At 40.7% G+C, this 24,613-nt stretch overlaps 1 long non-coding RNA gene across 1 annotated transcript; it reads left to right on the top strand.

The window, feature by feature from the left end:
- The first annotated feature begins 2,558 nt into the window (after positions 1-2,558).
- Positions 2,559-24,033, top strand: LOC117520598. Its single transcript, XR_004563699.1, has 3 exons — positions 2,559-2,569; positions 3,975-3,978; positions 23,888-24,033. It is a non-coding gene; the product is annotated as an uncharacterized LOC117520598 (long non-coding RNA).
- Positions 24,034-24,613: the final 580 nt, after the last annotated feature.

A 24,613-nucleotide genomic window follows, 5' to 3' on the forward strand; every position in this document is an offset into this window, starting at 1 on the left:
GTAGTGAGGCCAGCTATGTTGTATGGTTTAGAGACAGTGGCACTAACAAAAGACGGAAGGCAGAGCTGGAGGTGGCAGAGCTGAAGATGTTGCAATTCTCTTTGGGAGTGACGAGAATGGACAGGGTAAAGAATGAACCAACCCTATCTCACACCATTTCGTGATCACATCACAAAAAGAAAATTAATCTATAGTTTGTTTTCCCGTCATGAAAAGTGCTACATTTTTGTGACAGGAGTATGAAATGTGGGTTAATGTGGGGGAGGTGTCTGTGGGGGTTATGGTTAGGGGAAGGGAAAGGGTTAGGTTATGGTTAGGGGAAGGGTGAGAAATAGTAACATTTTCAAAACCGCGTCACAAAAATGTGACTCATTTCATGATAGGAGCATGAAAAATAGCATGAGACTGAGCTGGCATGAACACATCAGAGCAACAGCTTCGGTGGGAGGTTTTGGAGACAAGATGGCATGCAGGTGGTTGGTGTGACAAAGGAAGATACAGAGGACAGGGTGTGACGGGAACGATTGATCTGCTGTGGCGACCCCTAATAGGAGCAGCTGAATGAAGGAGCAGAAGAAGATGTGTACTTCTTTTGTACGTTATGATAGCTGACTGACAACAATAGCAAAACACTCAGCCATTTCCTCGCTGAAAGTGATGATGGTGTAGACAAAGCTTGAGGTAGTGTGAAATATGTGTATCATGTTTGCCTCAGTTTTGAGAAAATACCAGCATTTTTACCACATTATTTCTTGACAGAGATCGACATGGTGATCATTTATGCAGTGTAGATTTAAGACAGGTGGACCTTAAGGTAAAAGAATTAATTTTTGATCGTGATGTAGTCAATAATGTGACTGATGCCCAAAAAATGTCTCATATCATGGTTTTTTGTCGAGATATTTAAACCAATAGCTGGCAATTTTTTGACGGACATGGTAACACAGTTCATCGCTACATCTACTGTACAAGTGCAAGTTAAAACTCTACCATGCAAAGCGAAAGCCATACATCAACACATCCAGAAACGCCACCGTCTTCTCTGGACCCGAGCTCATTTGAAATGGACAGATGCAAAGTGGAAAAGTGTGCTGTGGTCTGATGAGTTCACATTTCAAATAGTTTTTGGAAATCATGGATGTCGTGTCCTCTGGACAAAAGAGGAAAAAAGAACATCCAGATTGTTACCAGTGCAAAGTTAAAAAGCCAGCATCTGTGATGGTATGGGGGTGTGTTCGTGCCCATGACATGGGCAAATTACACATCTGTGATGGCATCAATGCTGAAAGGTACAAGGTTTTGGAGCAACACATGCTGCCATCCAGCAAGCAACGTCTTTTTCAGGGACGTCCCTGCTATTTCAGCAAGACAATGCCAAGCCACATTCTGCACATGTTACAACAGCGTGACTTCGTAGTAAAAGAGTGCGGTTACTAGACTGGCCTGAAGCGAAATGTCCTAGCGTCAAGCAACCCAGTCCAGTCAAAGATTCAAACTTCTCTACTAAGCATGTAAAAGAGCAATTTTGAAGACAATAACGGATGAACACAAAGTTAAAAGTTGGTTCACGGTGTCAAAATGACTGTAAAGCTGTGGAAGAAATAAACCCAGCAAGAAGAAGTGCAGAGGCGACTGTCCAGGAACCCATGGTTCGGTTCTATTTTGGCATCCCTTCACTGGCTTCCTGTCCCAGTGAGATCAGATTTTAAGGTTCTGCTACTAACCTATAAAGTTGGTCACGGACTGGCACCTCTCTACCTAGCTGACCTAATTAAACCTTACGTACCAGCCCAGGTTTTGCGTTCCCAGGGTGCAGGACTACTTTGTGAAAAGAAGTCTGCAGGTCATAGAGCTTTTCTTATTGTGCCCCTGTTCTGTGGAATGATCACCCTACGCCAATAAAACAGTCAGATTCTGTGGAGACTTTCAAGTTAAGACTTAAGACGCACTTATTTTCCCTTTTGTATGGCTAGCATACTGGCATAGTATAGTTCTATGCTTTTACTCTTTTAATTCATTTTATTAGGAAACGGAGCATGCCGCGGCCTCAACTTTACCTAAATTCTGGGTCTTTTAGTGAAGCTTAGGGCTAGTGGCCGGCGATCACCTTAGTATTTCCTGTTTTTCTTGTTGTTTAATGCTGGCAAATTATACTGTATTTCTTGTTTCTGATGCCTGATTCTGTTTTTTTTTTCTCTCTGTTTAAGGTGCAGCGCCATCTAGAGATGGGTATGGTATGGTATTTATTTGCTGGAGACCTTCCTGTCCTGTGCACCAACAGCATTTCCTGTATATTCATTTGTGAATTGTTCTGTAATTTATGTCTGTAGCATGGCCCAAGCAGAGGGTCATCCTTTTGAGTCTGGTCTGCTTGAGGTTTCTTCCTCAGAGGGAGTTTTTCCTTACCACTGCTGCTGGGGGTTGGTAAGGTTAGATCTTACTTGTGTAATGCGCCTTGAGGCAAATCTTTTGTGATTTGGTGCTATATAAATTGAAATTGAAAAAAAATTTCCTCATGGGGGTGCTGTAACACCACAGTAGACCTTGAGAACACCAACTATATGGAGCCGTTAATGACTAAAGCCTTGGTCCCACCAAATAATAAACCCATGAATAATGAGGTGTATGCCCACTAATTTTGATTTCAAAAGAGTAATTCATTTATGAGCTACAACAGATTTATTGATATGAGCCACAACCTCTCAAATTTACTCACGAAGTGTTGTAAAACAGTAAAAAAAAAAAAAAAAAGCTGGCAAATCCATGTGAAAACTTCTGTGTGGCTCGGTTCAAACAAACAATGTCCATGCCACATTTTGTGATAATTGGGCTAAAATTGAAGGAGGAGTTGCGATAAAGCACTTATCCAAACTATTAAAAATGGCAGAAAAATGTTCAAGGCAAAAGTGGGTGTGTCCAATGTTGGTAACTGCCGGGCACTAAAAATAATATAGATGTCAAAAAAAATTAGATTCTATGTGTTACACTTCAGGCGCAATTGGCCAAAAGGTAAATGTAGCTATTACTGTGCCACCATGTGGTATCTAAGTGTCATTTTTTCTTCATGAGTAGTGGGTGCCTTGTGGAAACGACATGAGAATGTTGTGTGGGCCGCTGAAGAGGAGGTACTGCTGGCCCACCACCACCAGATGGCGCCCTGCTTGGAGTGCGGGCTCCAAGCCCGAGAGGGCGCCGGAGCCACTGGGAGTGACAGCTGTCGCTCTTCATCAGCACCAGCTGTCACTCATTCAACCCATCACCATCACCATAAAGGCCGGACTGCAACTCCACCTCCTCGCCGAGAAATCATCTACCATACAGGTAATTTTCTCTGCTGAATCTAAACCGAACAATAGTCTGATCTTTTGCAGCCGTTTTCCTGTGACGGATTCCTTGTCTGCTGTGTGGGCGTTTGGTGTGGACTGCGACGGCTTCGCCTCCCACCCCACCCAGATAAGTGGTTGTCTCAGGAGCTGCACGAGTGTGTGATTGGAGGTGGAGGTGCTCCTCCTTACTGAACACAGACTGTGGGATTACTGAGTGTGCGTACTCACACTCATCAAACTGTTCTGTTCTCTGCCAGCAGTACCGGGTCTGACTGCTGAAGACAGTGGCCACCTGGGGCGCAGGGCTTGGCGGCTCCGGTGTTCTTCAGATCCGTTGGTGGTGGAAGCTGTGTGGGTTCCGGCTCTTCTATCACAGACGTCTTCTATCTTCGAGCCTGCCACACGCTACCTTATGATTGACATTCCGCAATATTGTTATTGTCTGTACTTCGTTGTGCGCTTCACAACATTAAATTGTTACTTTTTGGCTTATCCATGTCCGTTCATTAACGCCCCCATGTTTCTGTACCCTTCCCTAGATTTGTGCCTCCAGACAATCCTGTCTCTGAGGTCTACAGACAATTCCTTTAACTTCATAATTGGTTTGTGCTCTGACATGCACTGTCAAATGTTGGACCTTATATGTAGACAGGTGTGTGCCTTTCCAAATCAAGTCCAGTCAACTGAATTTACCCCAGGTGGACTCCTGTTAAGCTATTGAAACATGTCAAGGATGATCAGTGGAAACAGAATAGACCTGAGCTCAATTTTGAGCTTCATGGCAAAGGTTGTGAATATTTCTGTACATGTGATTTCTTAGTTTTTTATTTTTAATACATTTGGCAAAATAAAAAAAAACATGCTTTCACATTGTCATTATGGGGTACGATGTGCAGAAATTTGACGAGAAAAAATTTAATTCATCCATTTTGGAATAAGGCTGTGACATCACAAAATGTGGAAAAGGTGAAGTGCTTTGAATACTTTCCAGATGCACTGTAACTATATGGGCAAGTGATTACTTTGTGAATTCTTTTACAATGTAGTGTTATATTCAGAAATGCCACTTAAAACTTTGCTGTGCAAATATATATATATATATATATATATATCCTCATGTCAACCGTGTCCAGAAGCAGTATTGACATCTTTGGGCTCAGAGGCACCTTGTTTGGGCCATCACACGGTGAAAATATATATACTGTAGTCAGACGGACGGTTATTCCAGTTTTTTTTTTTTTTTTTAATTAATGAACGCTGTGTGCTCCACACCAAACAGGACCATCTGGACTGTTCTCAGCAACAAGACCAAAAGTCAGTGTTTCTTATGGTTTGGGGTTGTGTCAGTGCCCATGGCAAAGATAATTTATATCTCTGTCATGGCAACATGAAACCTCAGCAATCCAGAAACATAAAACACCATTGATTAGGACTCTGTAAATCCACAGACCCCTGAGGGATAACGCAGAAAGGCAAATTGATATTTTAGAGCAACATATGTTGCCTTCAAGACATACTTTGTTCCTGGGACATTCTTACCTTCAGTTCAGTTCAATTTATTTTTGCAGTGCCATATCACAACATAAGTTGGCCCAGGGTGTTACATACAAATAAGATTTAAACATTGCCCACACCCTGAGCAAACACACTGGCAACAGTGGGAAGGAAAAACTCCCTAAGGTTTTTTACAGGAAGAAACCTGAAGCACACCAGACTCAGTGGGGTGACCATTTTCTTTGGCCATACTAACAAAATCAAAACAAAATATTAAAACAAGCAGGATGCTGTGGTTTGCTCTCTGTTCATGTCTGTGTCCGGATGTTAGTATTGTCAGTGTCCTGTCCCCTGTCTTTGTCCTTGGTCAGTCCTTTGTCTATGTTTGTGTGTTTATTGTCATTGTCTTCTGTCTGCATCCTGTTTGTAGTCAGCCTTTGGCCTCCATATTAGAAATATTACGAGGACTGCTTTCTTCCACCTGCGAAATATAGCGAAGATTTGTCCCATCCTGTCTATGCCTGATGCTGAGACCCTGATCCATGCGTTCATCTCTTCTAGATTGGACTACTGCAATGTTCTACTTTGTGGTTTACCGCAGTCTAGCATTAGGGCTCTCCAATTGGTTCGACCACATTACACCCATTTTTGCATCTCTTTACTGGCTTCCTGTCCCAGTGAGATCAGATTTTAAGGTTCTGCTACTAACCTATAAAATTATTCATGGACTGGCACCTCCCTACCTAGCTGACCTAATTAAACCTTACGTACCGGCCCGGGCTTTACATTCTCTGGGTGCAGGACTACTTTGTGTCCCTAGGGTGAATAAGAAGTCTGCGGGTCACAGAGCTTTCTCTTATCGTGCCCCTGTTCTGTGTAATGATCTCCCTGCATCAATAAAATAATCAGATTCTGTGGAGACATTCAAGTCCAGACTTAAGACACACTTCTTTTCCCTTTCATATGGCTAGCATACTGGTATAGTTTTGTTTTATGCTTTTTACTCTTTTAATTCATGTTATTAGTAATTGGAGCGGGCTGCGACCTCAACTTTACCTAAATTCTGGGTCTTTTAGTGAAGTTTAGGGCTAGTGGCCGGCGATCACCTTAGTATTTCTTCTGTTTTTCTTGTTGATTAATGCTGACAAATTATACAGTATTTTTTGTCTTTCTGATGCCTGATTCTGTTTTTTCTCTCTGTTTAAGGTGCAGCTCCATCCAGAGATGGGAGTTGTATTCGTGTTGGCGATTCTTCTGTCCTGTGCACCAACAGCAATTCTTGTATATTCGTCCGTGAATTGTTCTGTGAATTGTTTCTGTAATTTATGTTTGTAGCATGGCCCAAGCAGAGGGTCACCCCTTTGAGTGTGGTCTGCTTGAGGTTTCTTCCTTAGAGGGAATTTTTCCTTACCACTGTTGCTCTGGGGGTTGGTAAGGTTAGACCTTACCTGTGTGAAGCACCCTGAGGCAACTCTGTTGTGATTTGGCGCTATATAAAGGAAATAAATTGAAAATTGTAAAATTGGGTGTCATCCTGGTGGTCTGTTCCCTGTCCGAGTCGGTAGTCTGTCCCCTGTCCATGTCTGTGATTTGTGGAGTCATCGTCCTTGTGACCTGTCCACTCTCCATATCCCTGTGTTTCTAGTCATTTATGTCTTCATCTTGTGTTCTTTAGTTCATTGTGGTATGTCTGCACTTTATACACTTTTGAATTCCATGTTTTGTTTTTGCCTTTGTGTGCTTGGTTTTGTATCTGATGCCATAAAAGCTCTATATACATAATGTTCGGCGATCACTACCTCCAGATGTTCTGAATTACTAGACTGTGTCAAATGTCTATGGATAAAAGCTGACCTTAAGTACTTTTGAACTTTTCCTTAATTTATCTTTTAATTAACTGATGTTAGCAAGATCAAGCTATCATTTTCCTGACCTAACATTAGCAAACTGATGTTAAGGAAGGAAAGGTTCGATAAAACCCCCAAACATGTACAATCTGCAGAATATAAAATGCAAAATTATATAAATACAACAAAACCTGATCCAGAAAACAAATGTAATTGTCGACCGTTTTGAAAGAAATTGTCATATGAGTAAATGATAAGTTGCTGTTGTTTTTTATGTTGCACATCTCTGTATGTCAGAAACCATCTCCCAAACAGATTTTTTTTTTTTTATCAGTTTTCCATTTCTCTTTTACTTGATATAATCATAAAGTAAATTATATGTATCCCACTGTGATTTTTACATTGTGTCAAATTTATATCCAATAGCAGCATATTACTGGCAAGTTTGTTGACCAGTGAATGGTTGTTTTATTGTATCCAAGGGCAAAGCAGGAATTTGTGATTCTTTAAATTTAATATTTAATTACTGTGAATATAAACTTGTAGCCTCTGACTAACTTAAAACAAAAGACTCCGTGGGATACAGTGAGATACAGGGATCAAGTTATTGAGATTAAAAGTCAAACAGATGTTTAGTTTTTTCTATGTTGCACATCTCTTTGGTGGATAATAAAGTCTGAATAATGGGATAAATATTGTTTGTGGCTAGTAATATGGTAAGGCCTTATTTCTGACAAAGTATTCCTTTAGATCCGATGGGAACTTGTGTCTCGCAAATATTGTGATGCTTCAATTAAGGCTGCATGAGCAGTGGTTCATCAAGAATGGCATAAAATCTGCATAGGTACTCACAGACAGACAGGATGGATGAATACAAGTACTACATATAATGCACTTATTTTCAGTTTATCACTTTGATGAATTAGTTGAGACAGTTCAGTCGTTAAGTCAAATATGCAATTAGTTGTCACGAATTTACATACATTCAGGGGCATAATGTCTTGCTTTAAAGGATTTCTTTAATGTTTCTCTTCTGGGGTAAAATGATTGTACAACAAATATCTTTCATAGAAAAAAACAATTGGTCCACAGCCGGAGTTCTTGGCTCCCCCTGTGCCCAGACAGGTTCACCCTTTGAATTTAAGCATATTACTGAGCAGAGCAAAATAAACAAACCAGAATTTCCTCAGCAGCAAAGAGAGATGAGCTCAGCACCGAATACATGTGTTCTGTATTGTCACGGTGTTGGACTGTAGGGCACAATCTATATCAAGCACTGTTAAGAAAATCCAAAATGTCATTGCATGGAAATTGTGGCAGATGCAGGTTGCAAGAAATATCTATATAGACTTACAGAAATCCATACATTTTAGAGTATAACCCATTGTAATTTACAAAACAATAATATTAATAAAAAAGCATTATAAAAATATATGTAATTCTCTATACCTGTCTACTAGGGCAGGTAGGGGGTGAGATAGGGTACTACACAATGAGCAGGATGCCAGTCTATGGCCTGTATAAATCCATGTACATGTTAGATAATATCTGTGCTAATTCTTTATTTCATGTTAGCTGATCAACTATTTGTGTTATTTGTTTGGAAGTTTTGAGAAATATAAGTTAAGTTTTACTTATCATGTGTTCAAGTCTCAGACATAGGGAGAGCTCCCCCTGTTGGTGCGAGCCAGTAACATTAGAAATGTGAGACTAAACCACACCAATGTTAACACCCACAGGGTATAAATGGTTGTATGACTCATTTTAGTGGCCTTTCACACGATGGACACTGTCTGTGAGGGTCCCAGGCCTGGTTTCTAACCATGACCTTCAATTAACACTCAAAATTGGGATACACATGGTTTGGGTTTTTGGCAAGGGGCAGAATTTTACATAAAGAACCCAGGTAGCAATAACCTACATAAAAGTTAAAACAATGCCAAGAAGTGTAAGATCGACTGCAATGAAGCATGTGGATCAGAGATGATGCCCATCATACTTTAGCTTCATACGATCACAAGCAGAGAAAACCAAAAACCCAACACATCCACACAAGAGGCAGCGATCATGAAGGACATGAAAAGAAAGAAGAGTTTAAAGGAGCCGATACTGCAGTAATCACAGATACATGATGCAAGAACAGAGCTAGAGAAAGAATGGTCAGGAGGATGACGGCACGGATCAGAGATCTCTCCCGCTGCAAACGGGAGATGGTGAACCCCAATGATGGATTAGCATGAGGAAAAGAAGAGAAGTGAAAGATGGGTGCCAGTCGTGAAAACAAAGGGGGAAAATGGCTAAAAAAAAAAGTAGCTCATACCGTGCAAGATATAAATAATAAAAGTCCAATTTTAAGCATTCATCATTCGGCCTTTGATTGACTTGAACTGATAGCTTCTGAGTGAGATGAAGTGTCATAAAGAGATCTCATTGTTTCCAAGTGAATATTATGTATTCCCCAATAGGAGCGCTGTGCGTGCCATCTTTCATGCGCTAACAGCGTTTAGAGCAAAGATCAGACTGAGACACTGAGACACAGATCAGTGGAAGCGTCTCAGGGGGAGAAGGCCGTCTTCATCTCACTTCACAATAATAAGCGCCCGTGCAGGCTGCACACTCAAATGTGGAGCGATCGCACACAAGCCACGCTTCTGTATACGCTATTTTCACTGCATAATCAATGTGAAAAGACCGGCCTTTGTTGCAGTTACATTTGTTATTACCACAAAAACAATCTCTGTGTATATTCACACAGCAGAAGGACCCATCTGATTGAATCTATTTCCTTTGCAGATGATGTATTCACCTTCTGTCATGGTGGATTGCTGTCTGATTTTGTTGCCGTGGAAATACGGTTTTTATCTTGTGGCTTATATATACTGCCCTATATCATCTTCTCTCTCTCTCTCTTCTCTCTCTGTCTCTTTCTCTCCCTCACTCTCTCTCTCTTCCTCTCTCTCTTGCTCGCTCTCATTACCACCGGCAGCAGAGAAATGATGGTAATTGGCCATTTTGGGTTTGGACAGCTGCTAACATGAAAGCAAAAGGTGGCTTCAGTTTGGAGTGCTGCCTCAAACCTTTTCAACAGCTTTTCCCCTAATAATCGGAATACCTTTTTCCCCTCACGGTGTCTGTACTCACAATAAGATGACTTCATCACACTGTTAGGATAAATACAGGCATGGGAACTCACATTTTTTTTAAACGGATGGATGTTGTCAGAAAATTTTGGGAGGCATTTCTTATTTACAAAGTACACACATTTTAATGTAATATGGTCGTCAAAAATTAATTAATTTGTAATTATTTAAAATGAAATGTAATAACCCACCATGCCAACTGATTTCTAAGCTGCTGCCACAGTTTTGTTTATGTAAATATTTTAATTTGTGTAGAATTAGTGGTAACGTTACAAGCTTAGATATCATTATGCACAGTGGCCAGTTTTGCACAATGATCATTTTGTCAAATAAACTGTCACATATATTTCAAAGACCAATGTGTCAGTTTAATATATAAAGCTGACCGTGGGTGTGTGTGTGTGTGTGTGTTCGCTATGCACAGCCACAATAATTAAGCAATCGACACCAAACTTACTATGTTGACTGGGGGCACCAAGCGGGATGTCAATGGGACCCTTAGGTTGAAAATCGTACATGCGCGAACCACACACACACACACACACACACACACACCGTCAGCCTTATATATTAGATCACAACCTGCTCACTGTAGCCCTTATTTTCACAGTTCATGTGGTACTCAGGTCAGGTAGCAAACATCACACTTTACTTACGACGTAGTGTCGACTGTCTATGACTACGTTTACATGCAGCCAATAACCCTTTCATACCGCAATATTAGCAATAACCTGGTTGCGCACGGCCATGTAAACACCCGCAAAACCCCAAATATGCTCATATTCCGGTTTTTTTAAAAACCCGAATATGACCCCTGGGTTACTCCTTTTCTAACCCGAATATCAGGTCATATAAACGCGCATCGCAAGATCCCCATAGAAAGGAACATATTTTGTGTTCTGCGCATGTCCTATCTGCAAGGAATCTTGGTCTTTTGAGTTACGGCAACTACTTGTATGTGGCGCGCGCAACCCACCGGACACCACAGAAGCAGAGGTAAACAAGTATGGGGAAATCCAGACGCAGCAGCACAGCGCCACACTTTTGGAGCGAGGAGGAAACCTGAGTCCTTCATTAGTATTGTGAAAGACATGAATATAATGTCTTTTATTGATGGTAGAAAGTACTGAGATAGCGACATTTATAAGAGTGGCTGAAAAGTTACGCGAAGCAGGATTTGCACGAATGCCAGACCCAAATCAAGCACTGGTGGAAGACGTGCATCGCTGTTTAAATGGGGATATTCCAAATGACACCAATGACCATGTATACAGGAGTAACTCTGTCTGCTTATGCATGTAAACGGGTTATTCCTAATGATTCAGAAACCGGAATATTGACCTTATCCCGAATATTAACAGCATGTAAATGTAGCCTATGTCTCCCAAGAAGCAAGGGGCATTAGGTCGTAAAACCCCAAGTGCTAAATGGATAAAATGTAATATGACGGGGAAACATCTGCAGAGACACTAACAACATTATCCGGTTGTTAAGTGTGACGTAACGCATCATGTGATTTTCAACTTCCGGATCCAAACAAAAAAGGCGCACTGTCATTAACATTGAGAACTGCACTGAGATGATCTGATCAGACTGCACTTGCACTGTTGCACACGGACAACATCATTAACATCGCAACATAAAACTCTTTGTATATTGTGCCTAAAACTCTACTAGATATATTAACTGGGTTTTTAGACGTTGTTACTGCGTTCGTGTTATGTAAAATGTCAGACGCTCAGGTTGTCTCTCTATTATTTTCAATGGGAGCTGCTGCGTGCTGCGATCGCTTCCTGTTCATGTCGTTCGGGGAGAAAGTGAAGTTGCACTTTAACGTCCTTTTTATTGTAATAAATATTTTTTATTAACAAACAGACATGTATATTTTACCTGTGCATAACAAAATATGTAAAGTAAAAGAAAAAAAGTTTTATTAAGTGTTCTGACCATAGAACCAGATGAATGCGGTTAACGGAAGGTGGAGGCGGAGAAGGGAGGGACGGATATATCTCAGAGCGTTGCAGTGATATGACATGCTTTATCATCATTCACTAGAGCATCATGCATGTCACAAATTGCTCTATGAAAATTAATGATGACAACATACACACAATGCAATGCAACTTACTACACCTTAACTAAAGTGGCATGAAATATACAATGAAATGGCTAAAATTCATCTCTATTATCTGTGCGTAGAACGGGTAACTCAGCTAGTATATACAAGGTCTGTTAGAAAAGTATCCAACCTTTTTATTTTTTTCAAAAACTATATGGATTTGAATCATGTGCACTTGCATCAGACAAGCTTGAACCTTCGTGCGCATGCGTGAGTTTTTTCACGCCTGTCGGTTGCGTCATTCACCTGTGGGCAGGCTTTGTGGGAGGAGTGGTCCAGCCCCCTCTGCGGATTTTCATTCTCAGCAAACAGCTGAGCTACTGCCGCTTTGTTCCATGAAAGGTTTTCAGAAACGGTGTCAGACAGCCAGGTGGAAACCATTTGGAAAATTCAGATGGCGTTCAGTGAAGATTCTATTAGCATCACACGGATTAAGGACCATTACAACCGTATTAAAACGGCCCACAGCGGCAGAAGGTGCGGCCATCGACTGGCTTGAATGACCAGATCATTTCCAAAGTGAAGGTTCTGTTGGTCCAGGACGTCGTGTGACTAGCAGAGAAGTTTCAGAAGAGATCGGGATCAGCACTTTATCAGCATATTCCACTGTTAAAGGAGATTTTGTAATGAAAGATGTGCGGAGGGATTCGCGCGTCAGGACGGAGCCGCAATGGCGGAGAACAAAAGCAAGTCCATGTTGGAAGTCTCACAGGACAAGTTGGAACATGCCCAGCTGTTACACAATTTCTCGGACACTCACTCGACTGAAAAGCCACCGAAAGCCGTCTGAATCTTACGAATGGTTTCCAACATGGAGGTGTTTTTGTCCAGCGCCATTGCGGCTCCGTCCCGATGTGCGAATCCCTCCGCACGTCTTTCATTGCAAAATCTCCTTTAACAGTGGAATGTGCCGATAAAGTGCTGATCCCAACCTCTTCTGAAACTTCTCTGCTAGTCACACAACGTCCTGGACCAACAGAACCTTCACTTTGGAAATGATCTGATCGTTCAAGCCTGTCGATGGCCGCGCCTTCTGCCGCTGTGGGCTGTTTTTAATACGGTTGTAATGGTCCTTAATCCGTGTGATGCTAATAGAATCTTCACCAAAGGCCATCTGAATTTTCCAAATGGTTTCCACCTGGCTGTCTGACACCATTTCTGAAAAAATTTCATGGAGTAGCTCAGCTGTTTGCTGAGAATGAAAATCCACCGAGGGGGCTGGACCACTCCTCCCACAAAGCCTGCCCACAGGCGAATGACACAACCGACAGGCGTGAAAAAACTCACGCATGCGCATGAAGGTTCAAGCTTGTCTGATGCAAGCGCACATGATTCAAATCCATATAGTTTTTGAAAAAATAAAAAGGTCGGATACTTTTCTAACAGACCTCGTATTTATCAGGGTCACAGTCTGATAAATGACTGAGCATAGGGACAGTGTGGCTGAATGCAGCAACATTGAGTTAATGGTGGTAACAACAGAAAACTTAATAAATTTTTAAAAACTTTCTTAACAATTTTATAAAAGTTTAATAGGAATGCTACAGTCATTTAGACTTCAAGCTGAATAGTACAACAGTGTAAAATGTCAGAAACATTTAGGTCCATCAAGGGAGAAAGTTAAACCATGAGTGTTTAATACGTACATCAAATACTGTACTTTTTTTCCAAAGAATTTGAACAACGACAAATGCCCAAGTAGTGAGGGAATCTATACTGAAACCAACTATTTCAACCCCAGCTAGAAATGTAGTTTGTCATTAGACATTAATGTTTATCCTATACTTAAACTGGTATATGAACATTTTATTTTTTGTTTGTTGTTTTTAACATATTGAACCACTACTTAAACTGTCATATGCACATTTTATTCATTTATTTATTTGTTTGTTTATTGTTTTTTAAAATATTGAACATAAAGTGGTTCCTTCAAAGGTATTAAATATGAGTATTTATATGGATACTTTTCTTTCTCATTGTTTAGACTTCATTGTCATTTTAAAATGTCATAATGGTAAAGAGAAGGAGAAAATAAAACTAGTGGTTCCTTCTGACTGATATTGTCCACTGTCCAGCCAAATTAATTTTACTCTGACAATAACTAGTAGTATTGGGTTGAAGCTAATGCACTGTGAAGACCTTCATTAAAGCTGTACGGCCTCTAGGTTTTTAAGATTTAAGTCATAAAAATTTCTTTGGCACCAATATAATTTTATTTCTTAGCATTTAAATGAGGGCTTCATAAGATGATATTACCAAAATGATCTAAATTTGTGCTGTCTGGAAACAATGTAGAATTTATCTCCCTGAAGGAGAGAATTTCAAGCGAGTAGACTACATGGTGACCATGGTGTTTGCAGAACTGGGCTTTGTTGCATAGTGACCAACATGATAATGATGGTGATCTCTGAAAGACAATAAATACATATTTAAATTATACCATATCACTGACACTGATCTTGCATGTATTTTGATCTAAGATGTTTTCATTTCTTCAACTTGCAAATAAATGACAGTAATGCCAGTATTTCCAGTCGTTTGAATTTTGCATTCTAATCAGTGAGTATTTCTGGTGATAATAATAATTATACAAAGTAATAATAACCAACAATTAACTTTACTTGATCGGGTCAAAGCTTAGAATCATATTTTTAACACAAATGTTCAAAATGGATAAATAAATCAAAAGCATCATGGTGTGCATATATTCAAGCATAATTTCCATATAAATGAACATGTTTTCATGTATCTTTGTTTTTGGCTTCTCACACTTTGACTGAGGTTGCAACAAAAGATATGAATCCGAATTTTGGTTTGGCACATGTTTTACACCAGATGCTCTTCCTGACACAACTCCAACGTACAAACAGAATGCGACATGAAGGGCTGTGAGCCTGGGACGTTCTTGTTGGCAAGGCACGCATGTTTGCACCTCCACATGCACACAAAAAGTTAAATATTTAATTGAACTGAATCATACATTTATTGCTACATTGTATGTTTCAGTTCAATTAATTAGTTACATCTGCTTTCTGTTGTGGTGTTTCAGGTTTGTTGTCCCTGTTTCTGATGTATGGCCTTCACTTGAGTGCCACCCTAGCTCCTGGTCACTGGTCACTTCGTCAGTGTTTTCGTGTTGGTGGACTTGTCACTTCACCTCCTCTTTCTGTTTTTTTTGGGGGGTTTTTTTTTGCACACCAGTTGTAACACACATTACACTATATCTGGGTCCCCTGTTTTTTTCCCTGTATATGGCAACCCCTTGGGAACATTTTGTGGCGTTTGGGGGTTGCTTTTCATTGCTATGCTGATGACACTCAGTTGTATATGCCGATAGCTGCTGGAAATCCTGTCCACATAAAATCTTTACAGGACTGTCCCGCAGCAGTGAGAAGTTGGATGTCTAGCAACTTTCTACTTTTGAAATGATGGTTCTTGGTCCAGCAAGACATCGGCATCAATTTGATCAGCTGGCGCTTAGCCTAGGTTCATGTGTTATACATCATACTGACAAAGTGAGGAACCTTGGGGTAATTTTTGATCCTACGTTGTCTTTTGACCTCCACCTTAGGGATATTACAAGGACTGCTTTCTTCCATCTAAGAAATATAGCAAAGATTCGTCCCATCTTGTCTATGGCTGATGCTGAGACTCTGATTCATGCTTTTGTTTCTTCCAGATTGGACTACTGTAATGCCTTGTTTTCTGGTTTACCACAGTCCAGCATCAAAAACTGGTTCAAAATGCTGCTGCCAGACTTCTGACACAAAGCAGAAGGTTTGACCATATTGCGCAGGTTCTGGCATCCCTTCACTGGCTTCCGGTCTCTCTGAAATCGGATTTTAAAGTATTACTATTGGCCTATAAAATTGTTCATGGACTGGCACCCTCCTATCTGGCCGGCCTGGTTGAGTCCTATGTGCCAGCTAGGGCTCTGCGTTCACAGGGTGCAGGACTATTGTGTGTCCCAAGGGTGAAGAAAAAGTCAGCGGGTTACAGAGCTTTTTATCACCGCACCCCAGCTCTGTGGAATGATCTGCCTGTGCTGATACAACAGTCGGATTCTGTGGAGACTTTTATAGCCAGGCTGAAGACACATTTGTTCTCCCTATTATCATTTGTATTTTATATGATTGTGTGTCTTTTTTTATTCCTTTTAATTATTTCTTTTACCTTTTTATGGTTACATTTTTTATTGTGTTTTAATCTTAATTCATTTTATTCTGCTTTTAAATGAAGTTTGTGAAGCGCCTTAAGGCGATTTGTCGTGATTTGGCGCTATATAAATTAATAAATTATTATATTATATATTATTATTATCAATCCGTGGTTTCCGCCTTTTATTGGTTCATGACTGATTTTCATATCACCAATGCTTTTCATCAGTTCTTTTCTGCAGTTAATCGCAGTTTAGTCTGTCAGTCTGTTATCCAGCACGGCTCCTGAACTGTACAGTCACTTGCTCAGTTCCGGATCGCTGCCAGTTCCGGATCACTGCTGTAGTATTTGCGCCGCCGTTTCTCGTAATCAGCGCGAATAAGCTAATATTTGGTACCAATGGAAAGACTGATGTTTTGTCTACAAACAACCACAAGCTCGGCCGGATCCAGCCATCTTTGTGATCAGCAGAGAAATCAAAACATCCGGTCTCCGTGGTGTGCACGCCTTTTCTGACTCACTCATTCCTGCAAGTGTGAAAGTGACGATCTCTATTAAGTAGCAAAGGTGAGTTAGCCATTCAGTGTCATTGGTTTTAGAGTGGGAAAATACTTACGTACTTGGGCAGAAAATGTCAGTGTGTTATGTCTTGCTGTTTAATTGCTGCACACATTTATCTCTGACACGAAAATTTGCCGGTTGTGGATCACTGAAGCAGCAGCCTCGTGTCTGTAGTTGTGAGCCATGTGGACTTTGGGGATCATCTCAACATCACGAATGGGAATGAATGTGGAGGCTTTTACTTTTTAATTCGGGAGAAATCTCACCTCCACACATTTAAACCCCTCCTTTGCTCTCCATCTCTAACAATATAATGTGTGAAATGATAGCAAGCTGGGGCATCTTGTGCTATCCTGAGCCACTTCATTGAGTTAAAAGCTTATGGGGAGATGTCAAAATCCAAGAATGTTTATTACCACAGATTTTATTTTATCTTCATTTATTAAGGAATGCCACCCAATTTGAGTAAACACTTCATTTTTTGCTCGTAAAAACGTATAACAGTGCCTTTCGAAACTAAGTAAATTCTCATTTAATAAGTATAATTTATATCATTTTGTGTTCAAAACACATTCTCGGGCACAGTGTGTATCATTCTGCATTAGAAGGGCTCCAGCCAGATGCCAGGAATGCCCCCAAAGTGACACAGAGTGTCGTGATCCAGAACCGGGCAAAGTGATCCATTTCCAGGCAAATATTTGCACCACACATAATGTGGCTTCACACTTTAAGTAGAAGGGCTACTCCATCCTGACTTCTTCTGCTAGATAACATCCAAATACTGAATACAACAATCCACAATAAAGGATATTCAGTGGCATTATGGCTCCGTATAGCAGGACTTTCAAAACAGTGATCCAGAACTGGGTAACTAACTGTACATAAATTATTGACTGTAAATAAACATCCTCATCTTCAAAAAAAAAAAACGTGTGCACATCCTTCATCTGGCTTCTAATTGATGCTAAACCTCACAGCTGAGAAACAGACTTTTTAGATAGTTGCCATAGTAGCCAAGGAAAATACTGTGACAAGTAAACTTTTGAAGAAAGAAACTCTCAGATCAGTAAAAACACAATATATTGGCTTATGAGGAGTATAATTAGTAAATGTGGACCTAATTCAATCCAGTTTTGGTATCAGGTACATTCACGTATCAGATATTGGAAGGACATGACCAATTCACTTACCAGTCCAAGTCCTCACCATGTCACATAAGACAAAGACAAATGAATATATGATGTGGTGAACCTGCTTTGCTTGTGATTCATCACGGTGGTTACTATAAAAAAAAAAATGTTAATACTGCTACTGGCAAAAACTGATTCCTGTCCTTTGCTGATGAGTAGAACGATGAGTTTGTGCTACACTATGAATTCCATTTTCAAAGGCTTTACGCACCATGGCTGCAGCATTTTCTGTAAAAAGTGGTTTAATTACAAAAAAATCTCAATCATTGCAAACATTGGGTGTATTTAATGAGTTAACAGTTTGCCTCCTTGTGCGTAACAGGTGAACCACAATACCTCGCTTTTTTACACTGAGCGCTTTATTTTTTTACTGATCATTACTGCCTGCCATTTACGATGACATCATTTTCACATTTAGACAGAAATACATTTTATGAAAAATTCTGTAAAACTTTGAATGTCTTTATTTCGACCCCTGTCACACTTTTGTGGCATCTGACAGTAGAAGCCCAACATCAGTGTTTGTACAGTATGTGTTTGTGTGTCCACACACACAGGACAAATGCGCTGTGTGCCACCAATGGCGCAGTGCAGCAGAATTATTCACCAGTTTGCTTTAAGCATCATCAGAACGGCAACTGTCTGAAATTGCAGGATTTTATTTATTAATGTCTTTCATTAATTATAAGTGTGTGAACATGTGCTGAGAGTTTGTGCATAACTCAGCACAAGGGGGCTGTGGAGGGACATGCAGCACTTTCAGTTCATGAAACACCAGGAGTGGATCCAGCTTCAGTTTAGGGGCACGGGGGGGGGGGGGGGGGGGGGTGACTTGTGTTGAACCAGAAAATTTCAAATCTCAAAGCCTTTTTCCTGCATTGTAAACCAATATGGGAAGCTGAATACCGACTCTCAGAGTTATCATTTTTAATACACAGTTTTTATTTTTAAACACTGAAACTCTGTCACCACAAAGTTTATATTAAATGTCAAGAACAAATAAATACAAAAACACCAAATATAGTTAAAGCTGTACGGCCTCTGGGTTTTTTAAGAATTAAGTCATAAAAATAATTTTCTTTAACACAATTATGATTTGATTTCTTAGCACTTTAATAAGGGATTCATAATTTGATATTGCTGTATGGAAACAGTTTAGAATTTCAGCCCCTGATGGGTAGAAATTGAAGCATTCAGACACCATGGCCTACATTTGGTAGCGACATCAGAGATCATGTGGGGAGTGTGTGGGGATGCTGGGAAGGACACAGCAACTGCCAATTGGAGTTAAGAAAGGCAGTGTGACATCAGCTGGCTGCTCACTCGAACAAAGTAAACCAAGATGGCAGAAAACACTCCAAAACAGCTTATTTCTGTATAAATCTAATATATTTCTCATATATTTCTCTCATTATTCGTAAAATCAAGTGAAAAATAAACACTTCTAAATCTAAAACCATTGTTTTTGTAACCAGATAACACCCCTAAAGTGACTTACAAGATAGCTTATGGATGTTAGCATCCATGCCCCAGGAACATGGAACAAATAAGTGTGTGAGGTCACAGTTAACCTCTAAAACTCATGCATGTCCACTTGTGCTTCCTCCTGCCGTTCATCTGCATCATGGCGTAAGAAGGAAAAGAAAATATTTGCCATGGAATTCCCCCCAGAAAAATAGTTTCTCATTCTTGTAGGTTTGTAAAAATATGCTGTAATTTGGCAACACGTTAGAAAACTAAGCCTATGTCATAATGCTTGGATTTCGATAGAAACTAAATTTTGTCAGCTTTGTGAAATTTGAAAAGCCGTACAGCTTTAAGCTAAGATAAATCAATATACCTAATTGCAAACAGAAGAAAAAATAGGTTTTATGATTTACCATAATAGATTTAAAGGCTTTACAGCCTGCTGACTTCTTAACCCTGGAACATGGAGCAAACTCGCATTCTATGACTGCAAGGCAGAAGACACATAAGGTTTAACAAGCTCAACAAGAGGTCTTGTATTGGAATATGTATCAGTATCAGCAGTTCTCTGTTGAAATCATATCAGAGCTGAAAAAAATATAGTTTGATCCATCTCTAATTCTAATCCAATTTCCATGAATCTGATTGGTTAAGCGTGTGAGATTTCAGACCATATAATATGGGGGTAACGGTGGCAAAATATTTGATTGTTTCACATTTGAATGTATTACTCCGCGCCCTGACTGGTGTTGTGACGAGATGTCATTCCTGTTGACTGTCATTCCTGTCCTCCGTGCAACTGCGCATGCGCAATATTGGCAGGATGCAGAAGTGTTGATTTATGCAACGAGACGCACAATTCGACAGAACACCAGCTGCGTGCTCTGCTAGCGGTTAGCGCTGTTAGGTGAAAGCAAGAGAAAGTCGTGTACTGACGCCGCCGCCTAAATGGGTGAATTTAAGGTACCATACGAAAGTATTGATGTGGATTCTGATTGTCGGGATGTGGAACTGTCGATTTATGCGACGATACACACAATTTGACAGAACACCGGCTTTGAGTGCTGCTAGCTGTTAGTGCTTTTAGCTGAGAGCGAGAGAAAGTTGCATACCGACACCGCCACTTAAATGGGTGAATTTAAGGTACCATACAAAAGTACTGATGTGGATTCTGATACAGAATTACCATTTCAAATTTGATGGATTTTCACGTTTGATGGATTACTCTGCGGCCTGACTGCTGTTGGAGCAACGCTGCCTCGGCTCCATGGTAAGCCTCGCCGACCTAGCCTCCATCCATCCATCCATCCATTTTCTTCTGCTTTATCCGGAATTGGGTCACGGGGAAAGCAGCTCAAGCAAAGCTGCCCAACCTCCCGATCCACACACACCTCCCCCAGCTCATCCAGCGAGGTGTCCAGGGGGCATCCAGAAAAGACGCCCGAGCCAACTCAATTGGTTCCTTTCGACGTGGAGGAGCAGCAGCTCGACTCCGAGCTCCTCCCGAGTGACCGAGGTCCTCACCCTTTCTCTAAGGGAACGCCCAGCCACCCTGCGGAGGAAACTCATCTCGGCCGTTTGTACTCGCGATTTCGTTCGTTCGGTCATGAGCCAAATCTCATGACCATAGGTGAGGATCGGAACATAGATCGATCGGTAAATCGAGAGCTTTGCCCCCCTACTCAGCTCTCTCTTCACCACAACGGTCCGATACAGCGACCACATCACTGCAGATGCTGCACCAATCCATCTATCGATTTCACGCTTCATCCATCCCTCACTCGTGAACAAGACCCCGAGATACTTAAACTCCTCCACTTGAGGCAAGGACACTCCACTGACCTGAAGAGGGCAAAGCACCTTTTTCCGGTTGAGAACCATGGCCTCGGATTTGGAGGTGCTGATTGAAGGTGTGGCGCAAACAATGGAATTGAATTAGAATGGGAATAACCCTCTTGTGTCTGATGATTTGCAGGATGTTCATGCTGTTATACGGCCGCAAATATCCGTGTTCCTTTAAAAACTCCTTTTTAAAGGATACTTTGTGACTGTATAACCAGCATGAAGGTCTGCAACCCATCAGACACAACAGGGTTATTCCCTAATTATTAAGAGGTAATATTAATAATTATGTTCTTTCTTTTTCCAAAAATAAAAGGAAGCTGTGATATGTCAGTTATGATGGGACACAGTGTCTGTTCATGACATCATCATCCCAGCATGGCTTGTTAGTTACTATTTGTGACTGATGGAAAACCTTGAAGCAGCTCATTTGCAATCATTTTTGGCAGAAAACACACTCCAGATACATGGATATACATACAACACAATGAAATTGAAGGGGCAGGTTATTGGTGCCATTCCAAGGAGTAGTTCTTTGTAAACGTGACAGTGAGTGGTCCTGATTAATTGGCATGTTATGTATGGCTTTTAATGCACCAGGTCAGAGTTGCCCTCGCCCCATGGTTGAAATTGTTCCTACACTCATGTGGACAAATGTACTGTAGCGATCTGATGGCTGGCACAGAAAGAAGTATGTCTCCTGTATACAGATTAAAGAGCCTCTTATCTTTTCTCAAAGCTTTTAAGCACCACTGAATAATAGACGAGAAAGTTCCACTTGACTTGTAGCTTTTCATTTAAACCAAGCCATTATCTAACCTGTATCAATTAGGTATCCTCTAATTCTGAAAGAATCGCCTTCCAGAAGCTGTGACAATGCACTTTTTTTGACCGAGTCTCTCTGCAAATGTGCAGCAAATGGAATCATCTCGCAATGTTACAGTGGAAAATCACCAAACTGAATGGAGCGACTCCACTATTTTTGCAGAACATCCTGAGGCTCGGTACCGTGTAAGCGAGATTCAATCAATAGGCACAGCTTTAATCACATCTAACTTTAATGCCAGCCACATCTCCTAGGTCTAATTCTTTACTCTCACACCAAATTACCTTTTAGCCCGAGGCACATTTTCTCAAAATGTACTACTGCGGTCACACCTTCGCCAGCATGACCATGATCCATTGATTGAAATGCAGCTAAAGCCGGAGTCACAGTGGAGAGGATGTCAGATGTGTGCATACAGATGGCTGCAACTGTGAAGTTAGTACACGCCTTCATTATAGAAAGATGAGCTTGAAGCCTTAGCATGCGTCTGCCATTAGTAGTCAGTCGAAATTCAAGTACGTGCCTGTGTACGTGGCAACTACAGCACTATAATCAGGTTTGGGGCAACTTTCTTAATGGATCTATCCATGCAACCTATTTTCCAAGAGCTCAGTGAGACAGCAAGCAAACCTTTGGAACAATAGTAGTTAATTAAAATCCTCATGGCGGCTTTGGTCAATTTCATTTAATCAGTTTTGATCAGTTTCTCCATTTTCACTTTATCAATTTGATTCCACTGAAACTGGGATTTGCCTGTGTGGTATTACAACTAAAACTAGACAATATTCTCAAATGTACATTGTATCTGATTTTTTTTAATAATAAAGGATTGTCTTGTACAATTCTCCTGAAGAGAAACATGTTTGTCCTTTGAAGGTGCCAGAGTGCCATCATGTGTCATAGTTCATGAACTGCAGTCAGTTCAACTACTCTCATGCACAAGTAAAAGCACCATGTTTGGATTGTCTGCAGCAATTTATTTGGTTTTAATCAGTATCCATTAGTTTTTACATGTTTATAATAATAATAATAATAATAATAACCATACACATGGCATTTGCGCATACTAAAAGGGAACAGTATCAGTTTGATCCTCTAGATGTCGCTGTTCAACCAAGTGTATTTAAATTTTCAGATGGAGAGTTAAAAAAAAAAAATTAAATTATGCATGCAAAGAAATACTGTAACAGAAAGAGTTCAACTGTGAAGCTCCAAGACGACTTTATTGTCAGTTCAACAACACAAAGTGCAAAGAAAGAATGAAGTCTTGTTTCCCCACGATGCCATGGTGCCACATTAGAGCACATACCAAAAAAAAAAAACACATAATACAGTATGTCTGTTTATACATTAGAATGGAAACAAAATATTTTTAAAAAATGCAATAAGACAAGCATAAATAAAACAGGGCAGTGCAATCATGAATCATGTGGCTTTTGCAAAAATACATATATATTTACACATTGGCAATATTTGGGTTATTTTAGTAGCAGAACCATAGGTGGCTCCAGGGTGTTGTTTTGAAGGGGCTGTGACATCCACCCCAAGAATTTCAGCAGCTCCACCACCATAACATCAGCACAAAAGTGATATTTGCCACTCAGCATCCTGTTTTAACCAGTTCCTTGCATGCTCTGACTGGTCAGAGTCTAGAGTTTACCAGGTTTCCATAGATCCTATAGGTAGTATTGTTAATGCATTGCAATGGGATCAGATGACCAAGTTTGCGCCACTCACATAACTCAGAAAGTCTACTTCTTATTATGCTTTGTGTTGGTGTGCCAGCATGATGAGCAATTGGTTGTCTCTTTGTCAAACGACTCCTCACAGGAAGCAAACGCAACGGAAATGTCTTGTGGACAGACAACTCAGAATTCAAGATCATTTCTGTTAAAAAGTGGACATCATGTGCTCCAGTTGACAGTGCATGTCAAAGCACAAAACAAGCATGAAGTCAAAGGAATTGTCTGTTGACCTGTGAGACAGGATTCTCTTGAGGTACAAATCTAGGGAAGGGTACATAAACCTTTCTGTTGCTTTGAAGGTCCCAATGACCACAGTGGCCATAAATGGAAGAAGTTCAGATCCACCAGGACTCTTCCTAAAGCTGGCCACCCGTCTAAACTGAGTGAAGGAGAGAAGGGCCTTAGTCAGGGAGGTGACCAAGAACCCGATGGTCACTCTGTCACAGCTCCAGCATCCCTATGCGGAGAGAGGAGAACCATCTCTGCAGAAATCCACCAATCAGGCCTGTATGGTAGAATGGCCAAACAGAAGCCACTCCTTAGTAAAAGGCACAAGGCAGCCAGCCTGGAGTTTGCCAAAAGGCACCTGAAGGACTCTCAGACCATGAGAAACAAAATTCTGTGGTCTGATGAGACAAAGATTGAACTCTTTGGTGAATGCCAGGTATCATGTTTGAAGGAAACAGACACCGTCCCTACACTGTTGCATGGTGGTGGCAGCATCATGCTATGGAGATGTTTTTCAGCAGCAGGAACTAGGAGACTAGTCAGGATTGAGGGAAAGATGAATGCAGCAATGTACAGAAACATCCTGGATGAAAATCTGCTCCAGTGCGCTCTTGGCTGCACAAAGTATTGAGCAAAGGGTGTTAATACTTATGTACATGTGATTTCTTAG

The sequence above is a fragment of the Thalassophryne amazonica genome, chromosome 11 (genome assembly GCF_902500255.1).
Source record: "Thalassophryne amazonica chromosome 11, fThaAma1.1, whole genome shotgun sequence".
NCBI lineage: Eukaryota > Metazoa > Chordata > Actinopteri > Batrachoidiformes > Batrachoididae > Thalassophryne > Thalassophryne amazonica.